This window comes from Nyctereutes procyonoides, unplaced genomic scaffold (genome assembly GCF_905146905.1).
Source record: "Nyctereutes procyonoides isolate TBG_1078 unplaced genomic scaffold, NYPRO_anot_genome, whole genome shotgun sequence".
NCBI lineage: Eukaryota > Metazoa > Chordata > Mammalia > Carnivora > Canidae > Nyctereutes > Nyctereutes procyonoides.
The window spans coordinates 2,283,640-2,302,278 of record NW_026575026.1 but is presented as its reverse complement, the minus strand read 5'-3'; the positions used below and the strand labels follow the sequence as shown (position 1 = coordinate 2,302,278).

Here is an 18,639-nt window from a genome sequence, read left to right as displayed (position 1 = left end):
GATAGGATGGGAGATGGTCAGACTACCAGCCATAATACGGTCATAGATGCACTGATGTGCTTTGGGGACCTAAGGCTGCGGCTGATGAAATTTTATCCCCAGAGGGAATGGGTCAGAGAGGTGTTATCAAAGCAAAGTAAATTTCAAATGGAGAGTACAGAACGAGCAAAGGTAAATAAGCGCATGGATTGAAAAGAATTGAGGAATGGTGAGAGGTCATGTGTGGCTACTGGGTGACGAGGCAGGAAAAGGAGGGCCTTTGGGACTTGTTCTGGAGCACGGTAGCTCTATTGAGGATTTTAAAAAGAGGACAGACACAGATCTGTGCTTTGGGAACACGGTTTTGGTACCTTTGAGCAGGCAAGATTAAAAAAAAAAAAGCAACTATAAAAACAAGGAGTGCCTGGCACATAGCCACTGCTCAGTATTTGTTGAGTGAATAAAAGTTCCAGGAAAATGCAACTCAAAATGAAAAGTCTAACACTGGGGAAATTATTTTCTTAAGAATAAAAATCATAGGGAGATATTCCTACATCTTCATCAGGCAACAATGTTATTCATTACTACTTCTCCAAAATGCTTTAAATAATATTCAAAATACATTACCTAAGTAATAAAGTAATAACAAAATTATTGTTTTCAAATGTTGAAACTGGGATTACAGAAAGAGTTTTGTGGACATGTCTAATAAAAGGAAATATGTCTCTTAAATGAGGTGGGAAGTGGGGTCAGAGGATCAACCATGCCGTCTCTGAATTCCACATCAACTTAGGGAGGCTGGATGCACATGGTTGGTGAGAGGTTGCAAGTCATTGAAGGAATCAGAGATCTCCTTATATTTATACATCTTTGAGACAGTAAAAAGGAATTAATTCTTGCCTGTTTTCCATTCTAAACCATGACACTGAAAATCACAACAATATACATCATCATTTTCCTAACTTCTACAAGCAATTCACCAATGATGTAATTATGAACTGTCAGCTTTAGATAAAATGTGTTTTAGACAACAAAGGAAGTATAAATGGAGAACATTGTAATTGTAAAATACCCGAACTAAATAATTCTAATAGTGAAGAAGGTGAAGATAATAAACACTTGGCCACGGAGATACCAAGATCACCTCCCAGGGTGAGGCCCATCCACTGCACTCAGGTTGTGTTGACCTCTGTAAGTTTCCCAAATGTGGGGAACTTGACTGCATAATTTCTGTTAGTGGGAGACTGTATACATGCTCACTGGCTCAGTTGGAAAAGCATGTGATGCTTGATCTCAGGGTCATGAGTTCAAGCCCCATGTTGGGCGTGGTGCCTACTTAAAAAAAGAGGTGAAGATAATGAAGTCAGTCTTATAAACTGCATGACTGAGTCATCTATTTGTCAACACTGATTAAATTTGTTCATTGTGCTCGGCACCATTTGAGAGATAGGATGCAAGATTAACAAAATATAATGCTCATTGCAGATAAAGTTTGCACTGTAATTGGGAACACCGGCAGGAAAATGAATAATTATTTTATTGTATAAAATATGATGATAGAGTATACAAAAGATGCTATGGTAGGCAATGAAAAGAAGATGTCCAATCACAAAGCCTTTTGTTTGCAGAGATCCAGGATGCAATTGTGAGGAGAAAAAAGTGGCATACACGGTTTGGTGCATATATACTTACAGTCATAGTAAATATAAAATAAATATATAGAAGTACAAGTTTAAGTTATTTTTGATTAATCAAATTGAGAGTTGAATTTATGGATGATATGGCATATTTATAGATAATTATACATTCAGCAGTTGAAAATGTAGCTCTGGAAAGAGGCTGGGGCTAGAAAGCAACATTCTGATATTATATAAGTGATAAAACTATGGAAGTGATTAAGATTATATCAGAGTATAGAACAATATGGTTCAATATCTATCTATCTATCTATCTATCTATCTATCTATCTATCTATCTATTGGGTGGGGGGAAAGCAGCTTATGACAGAAATGGTAGAACAGTATCAATGGAGTTGGAATCAATATGGGAGACCATTTTAAATATCAAGGAGGAATAATCTGGAGAAAGAAATTCTCAATCCCGAAATGCTTTGTAACAGCAAATGAAATGACAAAAATATTATTAAAAGAAAATACTGCAGAGAGCTTCTTTAATTGATAGGTAGACTCAAAGTTTGAAACTGGTTTTATTACTCTTTAGAATATTAGGTACCTTTATAGCCACAAGAAATAATTTAGGAACTAGAGAAAAAAACCCCACCAAATACGAAGTTTTCAATGCAGTCTTTCCATTGTATCAGCAAACATATTACCTAGTTTTTATTAGTTCAATAAAAGCTATGGCTTTTTCAAAAATTCAGGTTTGGATAAAGTCCACATGATTTCTGGATTTTCAAAATCTATTCTATAAGACCATAAGGAGGATATCTCATGGATCCAATTTTATGGCATCTATATATTTTTTTCCAGGTCACTTGCTTCTTGCCCTCTTCTTTCCTAATATTTCCTATAGAGTTTCTCTGTGGTTTTCAAAATCCCACTAGCATATTTTTGTCATACCCGACATTCATCTTGTTGTGGGCTTAGATATTTCTGGAAGATCAAATCACAGAGCCTAATAAAACACAGATAATGGCATTTTTGACTATGTGGTACATCCATTTCTCAATGAATTTAGGGGCCACATTATCTGGTAAACGGAAGAGCAGGCACCAAGACAGTTTGGGTCACTGACAGAAGTCAATGTGATTACTGGCTGGAAGAAATGTGGATGAGTTGGTCTATGTCTAATCTTTTTGTGGCTTCCTGTGTGACACACTGTAATGAAAACATCACCGCAAATTACAAGAATTGTCAAAATGGGCTACCAGATTTTTTTTTTTTGCCCTACGGTTTGCTAACCAAAAATGTACAGTGCATTGTGTGATATCTATAGGCCACTCTTGCTCAGTGGATGCACACAGGAGCTGAGCAATTAGCATGTGATAAAGTTAAACCATCCTTGAGTCAATAAATTGGGGTCTAGAGGATAACTGTTTCATAAATTAGAGTATAGGAGTAGGCTGAAAGTCAAGTTTCACTCCTGGAGCTAACTTCATATTTGCTTTTGAATGCTAGGTATTTAATTTGACTATTAAAGACAGTTATACTGTTTCTATACTTATCATTTATGATTTTTGGGTTTATGATGTAACCATTAAAAAACACAGACGGGGGCACTTGGGTGGTGCAGTCAGTTAAGCAACCGACTCTTGTTTTGGATTATGTTCTGATTTCAGGGTCGTGAGACTGAGCTCCACCTCAGGCTCCTGGCTCAGCATGGAGTCTGCTTAGGACTCTCTCTCCCTCTGACCCTCCCCCCTGATCTTTCTCTAGCTCACATAAATAAATAAATATATATATATTTTTAAACCACACAGACAACCTTTCTTCTATAAGTCCATTTAATCAAAAAATAAATAAAACTGTTTAGTCATTGAGGTCTTTCCAGGAAATTTATATATATATATATTTTTACATTTTTATTTATTTATGATAGTCACACACACACACACACACACAGAGAGAGAGAGAGAGAGAGAGAGAGAGAGAGAGAGAGAAAGAGGCAGAGGGAGAAGCAGGCTCCATGCACCGGGAGCCCAATGTGGGATTTGATCCCGGGTCTCCAGGATCGCGCCCTGGGCCAAAGGCAGGCGCCAAACCGCTGCACCACCCAGGGATCCCGGAAATTTATATATTAATATAATAATTGTTTGCTTGGGTCATGCAATGTTAAAGTTCTTCAGAAAATTAAAAGATCTTAACCAATTTACTACTGAAACCACACAACTAGGGTAATAATAGATACAGTGTGAAGTGCTTTTCAGTGATTTTCTCATTTATTGCTTCCAAGAGCTTTAGCTTTACCCTCCCATTTTACAGATGAAGTATCAGAGACAGGCATGCATAGGGAACAAGGGCAACATCATGATTCAAACCCAGAGAATGATTCCAGAGCGCATGCCCTAGTCTGTGCCTAACTCGTAGTTTATGCTGTCATGTACTGTATCTCATTTGGGTTTTTCAGTACTATGAGGTGGGCATGGAAGGCAACTATTCCTACTTTGAAGATGAGGTTCAAGACAATTAATTACATGACTTATACAAGGTCTTCTAAAAAAAAAAAACAACTCTGACAGAATAGACTAAATTCTAGCTTTCTTAATTCTAGTTTAGTCACTTGTTATCTGTTAATCAACTCATTTCTTCTAGAGAAACTAGAATTTTTCCTATTAAAAAATGAAATATTCTAATAGGCTATATGTGTTTAAAAAATATCATTAACTGGGTGATGGGCACTGAGGGGGGGCACTTGACAGGATGAGCACTGGGTGTTATATTATATGTTGGCAAATCAAACTCCAATGAAAAAACATACAAAAAATAAAAATAAAAAAATCATTAACATTTCTCTTAATGATAACAAAATGTGAAAGCAAACTAAATTTTCTTTGATGCATTAATTCAACAGGTAGTCACAAGGCAGTTTTGAAGGGCCAGAAATAAAACTTTGGAAGTATTTGGTTTACAGGTAGTAGCTGAAGCCATCAGAGAAGAATGGGCTCCCTCAGGGTGAAATATTATGAAAGTATCTTGTTATGGTCACTAAGGAATGGAATCCTCAAAAAGATTTTGATGCATATTACTAAGCTTGAACTATTTCAAGACTATCACCCTATTTTAAATGGCTACTTCCCCCAAACCTAAAAGACCATATCAGTTAAGCACACACTTCATGCATGCTTAATATGTCCAGAGCAAGTAGGAAGAGGACATCAAAGATGAATGAGACTGAGCCTCAGCTTTCAGGGAAGGCCTTGTAAAATAAGGAGTAGGAAACATGGCAATAGTTTTGATATGAGACAGAATGTGAGAAGTGCCACAAGAAAAGTAAAAAATACAATGAGGTTTAAGGATGGATGAGAACACATCTGGTTGAGGGAAATCCAGAAAGCTTTGTAGGGAAACATGGATGGGAAACATCCCTTTGTAGGACGGGTAGGGTTTCAACATGGGACAGAAATTTGTGGGGTGAGGGTTGTGGGGGAATTTAAGCAGGGTGACTTTCAATCTAAAAATTGATAAAGAGAATGCAAGAGGGGATCCCTGGGTGGCTCAGCGGTTTTAGCTCCTGCCTTCAGCCCAGGGCGTGATCCTGGAGTCCTGGGGATCGAGTCCCACATCAGGCGCCCTGTATGGAGCTTGCTTCTCCCTCTGCCTGTGTCTCTGCCTCTCTCTCTCTTTAATGAATAAATAAATAAAATCTTTAAAAAAAGAGAGAAAGAGAGAGAGAATGGAAGGAAGTTTATATTTTACCCCAATTTCTTAAAATTACACCTATTTTTAATGGCTTCTGCAAAAAAGAGAAGCATGAAATATACTATAATTAAAGCTAAAACTTCTCATTGATACCGCTTTTCTTCCAAAGTTGAAGAATTGTGTGATCAAGATGATCTGAATGATTATCTTTTGCAGAAGTAGGAACTTAAAAAAAAAATCGAGTGCCTAAGTAATTGGCCTTTCAAGAAAAAGTCACTGGTAGGTTAAAAATAGAGTTAGTACCATCTTTGGAGTTTCTTCTACTGCTCCACTTTTTAGTACAAATGACAGAGATTATAAAAGCTTAATTCTGCAATTGAGAAATGGATATTAGTGAAATGAATAGAAAATGTTTTCTAATATAGTTGCAATCTACACATTTTTAGAACAGTTTCTTCTTAAATATGGGGAAGGGTATACATTTTCTCTCTTTTCACAAACACCCAAAAGCTATTTTCTACCTGATAAAAATCTCTCAGCTCATCATGCTAGAATGTCTGAGACTCATTAGAACATACAAATACATTCCACTTATCAAATGAATGAAAGTACCAGAAGGTTGCTATGCTGAACACAACCTATATAACAAACATGTGTGGCAACTCCCCATGGATCTATTGGATTGCGGTGGTAACAGAGGTGAACTCAGTCCCTAGCTAGCAGTTCGAGACTCTTCCTTCTCTCAGGGCACAAAGAATTTCTAGGTATTCTTGCCCAAAAGTGTTTAAATTATTAGCACTTAATTATCGTTTAGCTAATAGAGGCACCATCATGGTACAGAATAAAAGAAATGGGAGGATGGGAAACCTGCAGTGTGTAAATTTGAATTTGAGAATGGCCAAATTAGGTTTCACACATATTATCAGACTGATTTAGGTGAAGGTTGAAGCTGTTAGTGAATTCAAACTTCAACTCCTAGCATGGAAGAATGGAATTTTCTTCTGAGTGAAGATAATGTTCTAGTTACAAGATTTAGGGCTCTTCTAATCTGGTTTTCTTTCCATTTAATTTCAAGAATTTAGTGTACACTGAGAAAGAACTGATTAAGTGATGATAATAGAACATTCAGACAGTCCTATGTTTAAATGGCTCAAGTTCATTATTTTAGGAGTTTAAGAAAATTATTTAGGGAGGATTTTGAAGTATTTTGTGGTTATTTCCATATTCAGTCCCTAGTTTGCCTTTATTTAAAGACAGACTATATTCTTTAGAGCAATATTAGGTTTTTTAGCAAAATTAAGCCCTCATATTGCCATCCCCACATATGCACTACTTCTCCCACTATAGGCATTCCACACCCACCAGAGCAGTGTGTTTGTTAGAATCACTGAACGCACATGGATGTATCATTATCAACTAAAGTCTATAGTTTATATTAGGGTTCACTTTGGTGTTATACATTCTATGGGTTGGACAAATGTATAATGACATGTATCCATCACTCTAGTATCATTCATAATAATTTACCTCTCCTAAAAATCCTCTGTGCTTACCTATTCGTCTTCCCCTCCATCCCTAACTCCTGGCAACCACACATCTTTTTACTCCCTACAGTTTTGCCCTTTCCTGAATATCATATAGTTGGTATCATACAGTACGTTGGCTTTTTTGATAGGCTTCTTTCACTTAGTAAGGGGCATCGAAGTTCCCTCCGTATCTTTTCATTATTTGGTTGCTCACTTCTTTTTAGCACTAATATTCCATTGTCTGGATATACCACAGTTTGTCCATTCACCTCCGGAAGGATGACTTTGTTGCTTTCAAGTTTGGTCAATTACGAATAAAGCTTCTATAAACACCTATGTGCGTCTTAAGTTTTCAACTTCTGTGGGTAAATACCAAGTTTTCAACTTCTGTTGGATCATACAGTAAGAGGATGTTTAGTTTTGTAAAGAAGCTGCCAAATTATTTTCCAAAGTGGCTATATCATTTTTCCATTTCCACTAGTAATGAAGGAGAGTTCCTGTACTTCACAACCTGGTCACCATTTGGTATTTTCACCTCTGGATTTTTGTCTGTTCTAGTACAGTAGTATCGTTCGAATACAATTTCGTCTAATTGTCTTAATTTGCATTTCTCTAAAGGCACATCTTTTCATATGCTTATTTGCCATTGGTGTATCTTCTTTGGTGATATTTAGGTCTTTTTTATTTAGGCCTTTTGCCTTCTTTCTTTCTTTCTTTCTTCTTTCTTTCTTTCTTTCTTTCTTTCTTTCTTTCTTTCTTTCTTTCTTTCTCTCTCTTTCTTTCTTCTTTCTTTTTTTTTTCCAGAGAGGGAGAAAGAGGGAGGAGGGGGAGAAGGAGAGAGAATTTAAGCAGGCTCCATCCCCAGCGCAGAACCTAACATGGGGCTCGATCTCACAACCCTGAGATCATGACCTGAGTCGAAATCAAGAGTAGGATGCTTAACCAAATGAGCAACCCAGACACCCTTTTTTTTTGCTCATTTTAAAATCAGATTGTTAGTTTTCTTATTGTTGAATTTCAGAGTTCCTTGTATCTTGTGGACACAAGTCCTTCATCCGATGCACCTTTTGCAAATATCTTCTCCTAGTCGGTGGCTTTTGACATTATCTTTAATGGAGCATAAGTTTTTAATTTTAGTGAAGTCTAGCTTATCAATCATTTCTTTCATGGATTATACCTTTGCTATTGTATTTAAAAAATAGTCACCATACCTAAGGTCATCTAGATTTTCTCCCATGTTGTCTTCTTGAAGTCCTATAGTTTTGCGTTTACATGCAGTCTATGAACCATTTTCAGTTAATTTTTATGAAGGGTATAAAGTCTGTATATAGATTCATTTTTTTGAACATGGATATCCAGTTGTCCCGGCGCCATGTTGAAAAGACTGTAATTCTCCATTGTTCTGCCTTTGCTCCTTTGTCAAACATCCGTGGACTACATTTACGTGGGTCTATTGCTGGGCTCTCTACTCCATTCCATTGATTTGTCTATCAGTTTGCCATTATGGGGAAATTTTTTTAAAAAGTATGCAGATGATAAATAGATGTTATTCTTAGTTATACTGATTAATTTTTTCAAGTATGAGAGGCATAGTAGGAGAAAAAAAACTTAGCTCTCTATCCAATGAATGAGCTATAAAATGGGATACTTAAATTTCCAGAGGAAAAATTTGGAATTTTGAGTGTTGGAAGGAGGCGTCCTTGTCTTTTCTTTTCATTGCTGCTCCTCATACTCTGCACTGGATCCATTAACTTTCTCCTGTTCCACCTATTCCTGCCTGGGGCACAGAAGGTTTCCATGCCTAGGGGGCTGGGGCTCAAAAGGTGAACGTGACTGTTAAAGAATCTGTTCAGCTGGAAAGAAAGTGTATGGTGGTGGGAAGAGTTTCTTTACTCCTGAGGCTTCCCTGAGGGCAGAATCAAGTGTTCAGATATCCTTTCCTTCACTCGCCTTTCCTCTCTTTTTGCTCCCTCTTCCATTTAACTAAAGATTCTTTTTGCAAACACACTCACGGCTAATGTAGTGGTTCTACGATTTAGTGTTCTTGAAACATCTTTTTCAAAAAATAGATTCCTAGGCCTCACCATCCAGAAGTTAGGATTCAACGGGTGTGGTTAGATTATAGGAATCTATCTTTTGAGCAAGCTCTAGTCAGGTGTTCTAATGTAGATGGTTTCTGAATGCACTTTGAGGCATTTTTGTCAGAGATGCTTAAATACTAATAAGTTAAGCACTAGAGTGTTTAAATAAGTACGTGAAAATAAGCAGAAAATAGGAGCTAAATACCATTTAAAATTCAAGGTTTCACCAATTCTAAGTGCAAATAATGAAATAAAACAGTTGTATCGCTTTTGAGAGGTTACTGCTTCTAAGATCAGGAAAAAGGAAGACACAAAGATATATGCGCTCATTTATGTAACAGATCCTATAAATATGAGAAGGTGTGGCAAGTGATGGTAGCATTTATTGACATACCTTGACCCTGAGTTTTATTTGATATTGCTTATTCTCCCAAATTTAAACACACATAATTAATGGGTCTAAAATAGAAATTAAATTTTTAGATAATCTGTTTCCAAGTGCTGGTACTTTTTGGGACAAAATTTATATTTAATCAAAGACTGATAGAACATGAAGGTGGAGCACATTTCACTAGTTCGTGAGTTCATTTTGTGATTGTGAAATATTTTCTGTTTTCAATTTTTGTTTGTTTTTATTAAAATTCCACACTGCGCATGTCCAAGGTATCTCAAATGTACCTCTTTCTTTGTAATCTATGTGGGTTTAGCTAACATATATTTCCAACCTAATATAGGATATAATTTTTCACTAAGATGGTACTCATAAGCTTTTCTCTCATTCAACAACATACTGCCTTTTCTTTGAAAAATTATTTTGAAAGACATTAAGAAAAATGTGGTAGGACCAAACTTTTTAAGTGTCAAATTGAATACATCAAATATTCCCCATTTAAAAAGTCAAGATCTTTAGTATTTTTCAAGGAATATATATATCAAAAATCTCCCCACCAATGACTGAATATATAATTTAACCTATTTTGGTTAACAGCTTAATTTTATTATTAGCTTTTTAAGAACAATATGAGCAGAGCTTTTTTTATGATTTATCTCTGGAAAGCAACTGTCAGCTGTCAATTCTATCACAACTCAGATCTCTTTATGGCTGAAATTCAACATTAGTAACCCCTCCTTCATCTCATGGACTAAGATGTTCTAATGTAATAACTTGATTTATTCATTTAACAACTATTTATTGAAAGCCCATTTCAGGCAGGGCATTGTCATAGGTACTTCATGCAAATAAAACCATTTCCATCATTCAGTTCTAATAACTTTTTCTATTAAAAATATTTACAAGAGTGAATCTTTCAAACAATTTTAAAAAATTACACAATGTGTTGTTATAAGTAAAGTCTTCTCCTCATTTAACCCTGTTTGTATCCAATTCTGCAGGTTTAGTCATTTTCTCAGGTATTCAAAGGTATACTCTTAGATGATTTTCCATGTATGTACAAGAATACAAAAATATACATACAGATACATTTATATACACTGTTTATAACAAGATGAAACAACACTGAAAGTATTCTTTGATAGTTTGCCTTAAATTTCAGTAAACACAAAATGAATATATTTGCTTATGCCAATCATTTTGCTCTTACTGGTAGATGGCTTCCTATTACCGGACATTAATTTACCTTAATTTTTTTTTTCTGTTCACAGTAACAGTATAGTGGATATACGTAAGGATATAGTCTGACATTCTTTTGATATTATTTATGTAGGATAAATCTTAAAGAATCTTAGAATTGTCAGGTCTAAAATAGATATATATCAGAGTTTTAATAAATACTCTCAAGTGATACTTATGTTACATTTTATTGCCATCTGACAAATTACCACAAATTTACCACAGCACACATTTATTTTCTCCCAGTTTCCAAGGACCAAGAGTCGCACATGGTTTGCTAAGTCCTTTGCTCAGGGTCTCACAAGGCTGTTATCAAGGTGTCAGATGGGTATGGGGTCTCATCTGAGGTTTGGGGCCTCTTTCAAACTCACAGAATTGTTGGTAGAATATAATTCATTTCCTTCCAACTATTGAACACACATTGGCTTGCTTCTTCGAGAACAGGTGAGAGATCCTCTATTTCTGACTCTGACCTCTATACTTTCTATTAAAGGGCTCCTGTGATTAGATCAGACCTACCCAGGGTAGCCCTCTTAATTAACTTTAAGGTAGCTGATTAATTACACCTGCAAGTCCCTTCACTTTTGCCATCTAAGGCAGTAGAGTCAAAAGAATGATATTCTATATTTTTTGCCATATTCTAATGGTTAGAGCAAGTGATAGGTTTCACCTACGCTAAACATAAGGGAACTAAACAAAGCAAGGGCCACTGAAAGTCATTTTAGAATTCCGTGTTCCACAGTATTCTAAGAGTGTTATAATAATCTCTCTTCTCCAAAAAGCAGAGACAGGCCCATAAATACAGAGCATGGGCAAAATGGCTGAAGGGGAGTGGGAGATACAGGCTTCCAGTTACAGAGAAATTAAGTCATGGGGATAAAAGATACACCGTAAGAAATAGAGTCAATGGTACTATAATAGGGTTTTGGCTTTATAGTGACAGATTGTAGGGGCACTTGGGGTAAAAAGAGCATAACATAAAGACTTCTATCACTATGCTGTACACTTGAAACTCATTTAACACTGGGTGTCTACTATACTTTAATAATAATAAAAAAAATCTATATTCTCACCAAACTTTTTGAGGAGGGTTTTAGCAATCAAGATTTAGCCAGGCAAAGAGGCCATTCTATGAATTCCATAAACCAGAAATTTTAGTACTTGGAATTATAAGTTTTTATAACCATAGAGGAAGGGCTAGGGAAACATCTAGATAGATGCCAGCAATAATTTCTGGCTGTAGCAACAACGTGGGTGGTTCCTTACAACTTGCCAGCAAATTGCTAAAATCTCCAAGAATCTCTGGGACGCTCTGACCAACTACCTCAGTCAGGAGCAGGGAAATGAGTGGGTCTCTAGAGCTAGTCTGAATTTCACATGTGCATACTCATCTGGCTGCAGCATCCTCTGGAGAATGATGGTCATTCCCTTTCTTCAGCGTCCTTAATCTGGCACACATGTGTCTTATTAGCATGGTACCTAGAACCATGCACTGAGAGGGATTTGGAGAAAGGTAATTCCTGGCTTCTCTCTTAAGGAAAGGGACTTTGAAAGGGGGTTTGGTGATGCTGAGCTATCCCGACAATCCAGAGCCATTCCCCACATCTATTCCAACACTAAAAATGATCAGTCAGTGATCAAAATTTTGCCATTCAAATAAGTGTGAGAAATAGTTGTGTGTGGTTAATTTTAACTTTCATTTCTTTGATCACCAGTAAGGTGAATCACCTATTTTTTTCTAACATTTTAATACAATTTGAGTACAGCACCTGTGTAGCTCAGTAGGTTGAGTGTTTGACTCTTAATTTTGTCTCAGATTGTGACCTCAATGTCGTGAGATGGAGGCCCGTGTCAGGCTCAGCACTCAGCTTGGAGTCTGCTGGAGATTCTCCCTCTCCCTCCCTATGCCCATGCTCTCTATTTCTAAAAATAAAGACATAAATAAAGTCTTTATAATCCAATCTGAGTAGTGTGTATTTTATCTCTTAGAAGACACTGATACGAACTTGGGATGTCCAAACCTACTTCTACCTAAAACATTCAGATTGCCCCAGCAGTCTCCTCATTGAACCACTGATTTAAAAGGAAAAGAAAACAGAGTCAATTCTGGAAATCCAGCTTCATCTTTCATTTTCAGGGTTTGTTAAAACTGCTCTATCATTGAGAAAATGCTTAAACATTGGAACATGCTCAAGGATGAGATGATACAAATGATTCTAATGAGTTATACAGGGAATCACTAAAGGGAAAATAACTTTTTTTAAACCAGTGTCTTAGCTTTAAACTTAGAAGATATCAATACGGATATCTTTAAACTTAGAAGATAATCAATACTGATTATTGTACTTTACATTTAAAAGCTTGTTTGAATTTCTTCCTTTTAACTTCATACCTAGTGATAAACCATTGTTTCTAGACACAAGTGGGTAATACACAAAAAATGTTTTATAGCCAAACCCCTATGTCATCAGTAATTCAAAGGCTAAAAATGGGGCCTACTGGCAATCACTGCTATTTAAAAAAATCATTATGTTTAATGTCTACATGCTGCTCAAAGTTGGAAAGCATATACCAATATTTCTTCTATGCAACGTTTTTTTGTTTCATATATAGGTTAGGCTTGTTTTAGCTATTAAAATTATATGTTGTATCCTATCAAGCTTTGCTTTTATTTTAGAAATGTCTATCATGGATTCAACATTTAATTTGATCAACAGATAACTAGGTGAACAGCAAATAAATTGCATTTCTTGGCAAGCCTGGGAATGATGATTTTTCATTTTGTTCATTACTGAATGTGTTATATGTACTCTACAAAAATACTGTCTCAATTACTATCCACTGAGCAACAATCAACCCAATGTATCAATAAAATACAACATTTTTAGAATGGTCCTGAGCAATTGATTACATTAGGTGGAGAATTGCTAACTACAGTAAGAAATAAACCTCTAAAGCTCAATGGCTAAAAACAAGACAAGTTAATTTTTATTTATGGAACAGTTTGATGCAAGTGTTTCGGATCTGCTGGCATCTTTTGCCCCATGTGGTGATTCAGGGATCTAGGTTTCTATTATATTCTGTACTTAATTTTTCAGAACATGAAAGATGTCCTGCGTATCTAGCTTGCAGTGGAAAATTCCCAGTAAAATCTTTCAATTGATTAAAAATTGCCTCTGGGAGAAGGCCAGACTAAATGTATGGCACCTAGAAAAACCACTTGGTTGGACAAAATAACTTAAGGAAAAAAGATTAAAGATTTAGCTTTTCATAGCAAAGAATGAAGTCTCAAGGAGTTCCCCTTAAATTGAAAGAGAAATATGAGATATGTGTGTGTGTGTGTGTGTGTGTGTGTGTTGCAGAGGGATGGGCTGACGGTAGTAGTGGTGGTGCTGAGAATGGAAAAAAACAGAAACAGAAACAGGAAATGTGAAACTGTATCTTGAAATGAACTATGGTCATTTCATCAAAGAAACATACCACTTTGGGTCATAAAATCCTGTTGGTAGAGAATCCATGAGCTTGGACTAAAGAGTTGTGATTGCTCAAGATTTAAAACAGGTCTTGGGAGTCTGTCCTGCTTATTTACAGGTGACTGGGAAATCTGTGCAGTCCACATGGGACCACTGCACCCAAGGGGACACTAAGAAGAAAAAAAAATCTCAAGATGGAAACAGGGAGATCTTACTAAGGTGTGAAATTTGAGCTTAATAAAGGAACATCTCTATCCTCTTGACTGAGAAACCCCATAATACTTGCCTACTAGGATTTCATAATTGTTACAGTCCAGTGATTTCTGTGTGTCTAATAACCATCCTATTTTCACTGAGGTTACTACTCCATCACTGTGCACTGAGTGGCTGTAGGACAGATGGATTCACATTTGAAAGTGATTTAGAGGTGACTACACATCCCTCACAGATAATGGACTTTGATGAGGATGCCAAGAGAGTGGGCCTTCTGGCTTTCTCCCTTGAGGAGAACTTGAATGGGATCCATGTGTGAAAAGAAGGGAGCAAAGGAATGTTTGGTGCTTGGAAAGGCAGACTGACACACATATTGATGCTCTCCCAATGTTCCATCTGCTCCCCCACATTTCCCAGCCTGAGTCCCGGATTGTATGGAACAGAGTTCCTTGTAGAGTGCCAACTCGGGGCGGGGCAGGTAGCTCGGAAGCTAAGGCATGGAATTGAGAGAAAAGACAAAACATAGAAAAGCCGAACATGTTATGACACATTTTGCCTATATTAAAAAATAATCTAAGAAGAATAGAGAATCCATCATCTGTCTGATAGAAATAATAGTAACTAACCTTTATTGAGCATTTATGTCTGCCAGTTTCTGTATCAATTCACTTAGTCATTATGATTATTGCCTTATGAGTGGGTCATATTATTATTCCATTTTGCAAGTGAGGAAATTGACAGAGTGAAGTTAAGCAGCTTTTCAATGGCACACAGCTAGCAAGTGGCAAAGACAGTCTAAGTGACCTCAAGCAGATTTATAAACAGAGCAGAAGGCAAAGCCAGGAAAGGTTCAAGAACCAACGTTAGAGTACTAGAAAACTCTGCTGTTAAAATAATTGGTATGTTGGCCAGAAAGGGCAAAGTTAAGGGCGGGAAGCACCAGAGACTGGTTATTCCCAACTCTACACAGTGGATTTGCTGAACTAGGTGACAGTTATTTGGGAGCTTTATGACAAAGTTTACTTAGACTGATGTTTTCCCTTTTTCTCTCTTTTTGCATTTCAATTATAAACCTATGTGGAACATTTTAGTTGAAATACACACTAGGTATTTTATAAGTCAAATTTCAAATTCCAAATTCTAGGTGAACACTACTTAAAATTTGGACAAGATTTCAAATTGGAACTAAAAAAACACTGTAGGCATGAGATATGTTATTTTTTGAAACTGTTTCTTTGAAGTTTCCCTAAATGTAACATTTTAAAGGAAAAAAGGAACAAACTAAAGCAGTTTACGTTGAACTGGTGGTCTTTGGTAATTTTTTTTTCACTTTAGGTTCAGTGTGATGCATTATTTTTGAAACTGATTTGCTCTTGATGCTACCAAACCATAAACAACATGACAAATGATGAGATATTACTGTTGCTACATTTGTGATAAGAATCACCAAATTTAAATGTGTCATGGGGGCAGCCCGGGTGGCTCAGCAGTTTAGCGCCGCCTTCAGCCCAGGGTCTGATCCTGGAGACTCGGGATCAAGTCCCACGTTGGGGTCCCTGCATGGAGCCTGCTTCTCCCTCTGCCTATGTCTCTGTGTCTCTGCCTCTCTCTCTCTCTCTCTGTCTGTCTCTCATGAATAAATAAATAAAATCTTTAAAAAAATGTGTCATGGATGATATTTCTCTTCTCACCAGACACTTAATTTGGTGTCAGACCCTTCTTTTATTTTTTTATTGTAACAGTAGTCACTCATTAACTTATTGTTCTGGATTCCTTAATTTTTAAATTTCAAATTCTACTCCTCACATTACTAGAAATTAAAAAAAATAAAAAAGGTAAATAAGCTGCAATAACACTGTGGTCAGGTTATACTTTTGTTTGATCTTTTTTCCATTAAAAATATACATAGTTTAAAAAATATATACAACCCCTAAAAATATATCTTACATAATTTATGCTGCTGCTGTAATAGTATTAATTTCCTTTTCCTTTTCCCAATGAAAGACGATGCACGCATTGAAAATAGACCCTTAACCTAAAAGATATGGCTTAAGATAAACATATGAATTTGAAGTAATCCTTCCTTAAAGCACTCATGAGAGATGCCCTATAGTACCAGACACAGGTTATTCTTGCGATGTATGAAAACATTTCTGTCTTTTAGTTATCATAAGAAGTTGCTCACTCTAAGATTCATGTTCGGAGCTCACAGTGCCAACTAGGACTAACACCTATTTTAGTTCAAACAAATACCACTTGTTTCAGAAATGACTTAACTGATGTGACCTAACAGGCATACCATGCCCAATGGAGCAATCTTATCTTAGTATGTTTTTTTCTACATTTCTCATCACTGTTGCACAAGGGTTGACTTGTGTAATATTAATAATGTTTTCAAAGTCTATGCAACAATGTAATGAACTCAGAGAAGGCTGCACTGGCATAAAAAGTGCTGAATGGGCACACTTCAATTAACATGGGGATCTTTTGCGATTCACATCAGTACTTCAAAAGCAAATTATATGCGTCATTATTTTGCATTTTATTCCCTGGGATAAATCTAACAATATTAATGAAATATCCAAGGAATGCCCTGAAATTTTAAAGGATACATAAAATGTTATCTTGCTTTTTTGCATATAAATTTTGTTGCATACACACCCACGGAAATTGTGGCTCTAATGAGGGGAGGACTTGCTAAAAAATGATTCCATAGCTGCATTTTGAATCTGAAATTACACTTACTGTTAGGTGACTGGTAACCCCCTTAAAAAATAAGAGGTTAAAAAGTATACATCTGATTGTCCAAGAAATACATTTTTAGGTTTCCTGTAGCTTGTAGGAGATCATATATAAAATGAATATTAAAGAGAAAAGATCTGGATTAGTTTTTTTACTTTTTTAACCGTAAAGTTCATTATGAAACAACAGTGCTCTTTTAAAATATCTTATTACTGGATCAATAATATTTTTTAATTTTTCTTAATATTTTAAATAATTCAACAGGAGATAATATAGGTAAGCTTGATGAACAAAAGATCACAATGTACTTCATTTATCTAATCAAGGCAAATGAATAAAATATGAGTTCACCCAAGTAAACACCCCAGGTAGACTGTAAACTTTCGCTGTAAATAGATTTTTTTAAAAATGAGTTAAAGGAAAAGCTGAAGGGGATGGAATGTTACAGTAGAGATAGTCTGGGGCCATTAACTGCTTGAGTGATCAGCACTAAAAATAATAAAGCAGACGAAAAGATTTATTCACTGTGTCTAGAATATTAAAAAAAATCTAGTGACACAGAAAAGTAATACTTAAGCTTGTGAGCAGGTGTCTGATTATTAATTTTACAAGCATATTTTTAAAAAGATATATTTTGACCATGAAAACATATTTAAAAAGATGCCATAATCTTTTCAATGTCTGCCTTCACTTCGTGAGAACAGGACCTGGCTGTGACTCCACAGAGTGGGGCTGACCCTCCCAGAGGGTCCGGTTTCCAAGGCATGAAGCTTATGATCAATGCTTCAGCACACTCTATTAAGAGAATGATTATTAAGAACACTGGCTGGAATGTGCATTTTGGCAGAATTTATTATAGATAACATTGTATTTCCGGTGGCATTACAAAGGATGAAAGCTCCATTAACCTGTTAAGCACATAGGGTATAAAAATGCTAATAAGTAGAAAATCATGGAGACTGGGAAGCACGATTTTACTGCAGTGCTGTGTTCTAAATGGATGAGAGAGAGATTCAGAGAGCTGTTTGTAAATGGAGCTAGGTCTTAATCTCTTTGTCATAGAAGGGGAGGGACTTTCAGAAAATGGACACCTGCTCAATCTCCTCCCTCGTCAAGAAGCCCACTGGCAGCAGAGCAAGTCATGTGACGCCAGCGTGGGCATGGAGATGTGGACTTTGGCTATACTTCCCAGCACATATTGCTCTCTGCAGAAGTCTATGCAGTCGTATGGTTGTCCCTGGGTGGCCATCTGTGGCCATTCTGCAGCATGTCAGTACCCGCAGGGTGCCTCAGATGTTATTCTAGAGAACTGGCAGTTTCATTTCCATTCATGCACTTTGGGAGGTAAATGTGCAGAGCTGTATAATAGAGACAAGGACTGCCCCTGAGAACAGGTGCAGCAGACGTCAACCTATGTGGTGACATCTGAAGGGAGAGAAGCACTCACAAGCATCCGGTCTTGCTTCAAAGGTGACATGAAGAATGAGGATGAATAAATATGTTCTCTAAGTTTGCTGATGTGAAAAGGCAAATTATGCTGGCTGATTTCAAGGCAGCCAGGAATGTGCACCGATCCAAAGTCTCACCCTTTTCTGACAGTCCTTGCTCCTGAACTCACACCAATCAAACATTTGTTCCTGAGGAGTAAGGCTTTGTCCTTTCTAGGAATAATCTTTG

General features: G+C 36.5%; 1 pseudogene; it reads left to right on the top strand.

Annotated features, from left to right (window-relative positions):
- The first annotated feature begins 1,090 nt into the window (after positions 1-1,090).
- On the top strand, positions 1,091-1,240 carry LOC129503336 (U1 spliceosomal RNA; annotated as a pseudogene).
- Positions 1,241-18,639: the final 17,399 nt, after the last annotated feature.